Raw genomic sequence first — 4,554 nt, 5'->3', positions numbered from 1 at the left:
CGATTTTTTTCTTTCCTTGTGCCCTGGATGGTTGCAGTAAAAGACCATCCGCGATGGATACTTAAATAATATTACATATATATATATATATATATATATATATATATATACATACATACACAGACCATGGTGCTTTAGCATCAATGAAAACGATTGTTTTTTAATTGCCAGGGGTTAAATTCGAAGGATATGGATAACTAAGTTTTGCTTCCGTTGTTTAATTAGGTTTAAATGTTGCCAATAATTATCAAATTAATGAATCCTCCACCACCAACGCAGTAATTTAGAGAAAAAATTTTTTATTGGGGTCCCATATGTTAGGAAAGAATATAAGCCAATTTTATTCACCCACTTCTAGACAGGTTAGAGTTTATCAACATTGTGTGGATGAACGGTAAACTTAGTCCCGAAAAGAAAGGTACCCCTTTTTTTTTTCTGATTAAGTTCGAATAATACCTTTTAACGATCACAGGGTAAGGGTTTAAATCGACCGTAGTACATTACTGGTATTTATTTTGATCGAGCCTGGATGAATGAAAGACAAAAAACGTCTCAGTGAAATTTAAACTCAGTTGATGCGAAGGAAAGTAAATACAATGTTGCAAAGAGCTTCGTCACTTAATGTCACAAAAAGCAAAACAAAAACATACATATTCTATTTGTGACGACCGTTTCTCGAAGTCCCGTAAGCAAGTGGATAGTAGAGACACCACAGTGAACTGCGTACTAAGTATGAACTATTTCTATGCAGAACATTTCGAGAGGACGAGACTGATGGAATACGAACCTTATATCCTTTGGTCAGCAGTCTGAGTGACACCGCACTAACTAGGTCAGCTGCAGCTGTCATTAGCAAATGTAGTTCGCGGTAAATGGGAGAAAGAGTTTGTCCACTGCATATACTGATGGCCAGTAGGCAAACCACAAGCATTCATTTCTGAGATTATGAATTGATATCACAATGAGAGAAAACGTCTCTGCTGTTTCTTCTTAAATATGTAGTCACTGATCTTATGATTTGCAGTATGAATAAAAAGTTTATTTCGTTTTTTGTTTTTCCGAAATTTACCCAATAATAAAAAAAAAACTGATGAATTTCAATCTTATCATTGAAGAATGCAAACGAGAGATTAATATAAAGCTTCATACGCTTTCTTTGTGGCTCTTGACTTCAGGTCACTTTTATGTAATAATAATAATAATAATAATAAAAACACAACCAAAAGAGAAATTGTCAACAGAAAGTGCGACGAAAAGAATATGAAAAAAGGCCAAGACTTGGCGCTTATTCTAACACAGAAATGTGAAATAACAACAATGAACATGAAATTGACAATAGATCTAAAGCGTGCAGTTTGAAATCTGATCGTTTTTAGTTTAGCCACTAAGCGATACAAGGCGTAGAGAGAGAGAGAGAGAAGACGATGAAGAAGAAAAAAAATCGAATGCAAATGGACTGCAATGTATATTTGAAAATGGTAGCAGGCGAAGAAGAAGAAAAAAAAAATATTGAACAACTCTCTCTATATACAACAGCAATAGAACCGAACTGATGGAAGTTAACACATCATATGTCATAAGCACGGACAGACATATCGATGATTCAATTATTATAGGGAATTCCATTTAGTGTATATATATATATATATATATATATTTGAAGTACTTCTTTAAAATTGCATTGCGTAAGATTAAACCAAATATTTTTTTAGAACTTTTACATATATATATATATATATATATATATATATATATATATATAGTCTGATGTTTCGTTTTAAATGGAACAGAAAAATATGGAAAGAATAAACTAAATACTAACAATGGTTTGTTTATAATAATGATGATGATAACGATGATTTTATTTATTTATTATTATTATTATTATTATTCCAATAGTGATGCTGATGTTAATAGAGAATAACGTGATTTGATATCAATACTTAATATATATACTTTGGCATTTCTATCATAAAATGACCACACACACACATATATTTATACATACATATAAATATATATATACACACACACTTCATCAAATATAGAAATGTCTTTTCTTTTTCCTTTTTTCATCTAAAAGAGATATTGGTCAGTTGCGTATTTCTATTTATGTGTGTCAATGTGCTAGGAATGAAATATTATTCAAAACGTGTTAATAATGCAATCGAAAATAATAATAATAATAATAATAAAAACCTTTACATATTTAAGTTAGTAGAGGCTGACCAGGTTTTTTTTGTTTTTTTTAGAAATTAAAGCATTAAGTTTGGCAAGAATCGATAGTCTTCACGCTAGAACGATTGCAATACTGTAGAATGATATATACATACATATATATATATATATATATATATATATATATATATATATATATATATATATATATATATATATATATATATATATATATATATATATATATATATATATATATATATACATATATATTTATATATGTATATATATTTATGTGTAACAAAAGGTGTTATTAATAAAGTATTAGGAAAGGACAAGTGAAACATGAGCGTATATGCGACTATTTCGTGGCTTAAGTACGTAGAGGTAAATATATAAATACATCGGTGCGTATAAAATGCGTTGTAACTTCTGTATTAAAAAGCTAGAGATGTGAGGTTTGTGTTTATTGTATGTGGCTGTGGTCCTTTTGATATGGTCAAGTGGCAGTTACAACAAACATGAAAACCGTGTGTTAAGTAGGTATATGATAAGATCAGATCCAGGGCTCTACCTGTGAAAGGGGAAGATGTCTTGGGAATAGAGTTTGTGGCGGCTAACAAAATACACACTCACCATATATATAATGCACTCCAGGCCTTCGCCATCAGACGGTGTAGTTGACAAATTACACGGTGTTAGAGGAATGTGTAAACGAAAAATACATATTCCGGTGGTAAATTTTAACTGTTTGAAAATTAATAAGGCTAGTAAAAAATAAAACGGAGCAACAACATGCAGAATAGAAATATATTATAACTTATGATGGTTAATCAAGAAATTCTTTCGTTTTATTGTGTTTCTTTGTATTTGAATTTCTGAGTAGAAAGCTGTTTGTTCACTATGTGACAGTTAAGGACACACCGGTTTATTTTGCAATACTTGCAAGTGCTTGTGACATTCGATTGAAAGAACTGCTATTTAAGATTGATATATAAAAAAAATAATAAAGGAGAGGGTGACAGAGAAAGACACAAGGCAAAAAAGCTGTCGGGCAAATTTTATTATCAACTATGTAATACATTTATTAACAGATTTCTTGCAGAAAATAATAATAATATTTTTAAATAACAATGCTTACACAAAACAAACTTCTAATTAAAAAAAAATATTTTGCATATATTTTTTTTTCTCGGAGTGGTCAGTAATTACAGATGTTTATTTTAGAATACAATTTTTGTCTTTTTCTTTTTAGTATGTTAATACGGTTGAGTAGGAATTGTCACTATGTTATATAGCTATGCTGCGAATTTAAAACTTTTTTGAAATAAAAAAAAAATAATTAAATAATTCAGTATAAGGTAAAACAAAAATAAAATAAATATAATTTAATTAAGGCTGGGTCATATTGAACCTGGTTCGAAATAGAAGAAAATCTTCTTCAGAATTTACTTTATAGCTGATCAGGTTACATTGACAAACTTAAAACACGTTCGATATCTTGAACTGTTGTTGAAAATGAACAGGCTTTTGGGAAAAAAATATTTATTGCATAACTAATGATTGAAAGGGTTATGAAATCGTTGTTATATCTTTCCAGCTTTAGGTGTACCATAATATTGGATTTGCTGTTCGTTTACTAGTACTAACACTCAGAAAACAGGAAATCATTTCTAATTTGTCTTAATATGCGATGCCTAAGATATTTTCTAGCGACAAATATTGAGTGAAGCCCATGAGACAAGTCTGTTAAGTCGGCAAGCTAAAGCAGCCAGGTCCAGTTTTCGTTCGTCCAACTAGCCAGCGGCTAGCTACTTTCAATGTATTAATGGTGTTCTTACTTAAATTAACTACCCTTCCAAATATTAGCTCGCATTTTATTTTTATTTGTTTAGCTTACATTTACATGGAAAAAAAAACTTCGTGCTTTGAAAATGACCCTTTAACTGTTATATCAAGTTAAGTACTTATTCTCTCAAGTATTATTACAGCTTGCGTGAAATAAAATTTGTTCTTTTACAAGGGATTGTTAAATCATAAAAATGTCAATCTAATTTGGTGGAAATATTCATCATTCCTTCGTTCAAATAATAAACTATAATAAATGAATTGCTTTAAAACTATGTAAATAGTCCAGATTCAAACATGCTGGATATTATAGATAGGACAGGATGATAAATTTAGAAAATTTATTTTATTTTATTATTATTATTTTTTTTTTTTTAGTTTCTGTTGACTTTGTGAATGAAGATTTGCGTAACAAAAAAAAATAAAATAGAATGGAATTAATTAAAACAAAATATAATTTAAAAGACAATCACTCATTGCATTTTAATGAGATATGAGTTCAACTTCATTAAACTAATTTGTCTGCTG

The 4,554-nt window shown here is 29.4% G+C and overlaps 1 protein-coding gene across 1 annotated transcript in view; it reads right to left on the bottom strand.

Annotated features, from left to right (window-relative positions):
- LOC106875458 (uncharacterized) overlaps positions 1 to 2,872 on the bottom strand; it is a 34,434-nt gene extending 31,562 nt beyond the window's left edge. The window contains exon 1 of the mRNA XM_014923610.2: positions 2,815 to 2,872. The gene's annotated coding sequence lies outside the window, so the exon portion shown is untranslated. The remainder of the gene's footprint in view (positions 1 to 2,814) is intronic.
- Positions 2,873 to 4,554: the final 1,682 nt, after the last annotated feature.

This window comes from Octopus bimaculoides, chromosome 20 (assembly GCF_001194135.2).
Source record: "Octopus bimaculoides isolate UCB-OBI-ISO-001 chromosome 20, ASM119413v2, whole genome shotgun sequence".
NCBI lineage: Eukaryota > Metazoa > Mollusca > Cephalopoda > Octopoda > Octopodidae > Octopus > Octopus bimaculoides.
Note: the sequence above shows the minus strand (reverse complement) of the source record. Positions and strands in the feature narration are given on the sequence as shown.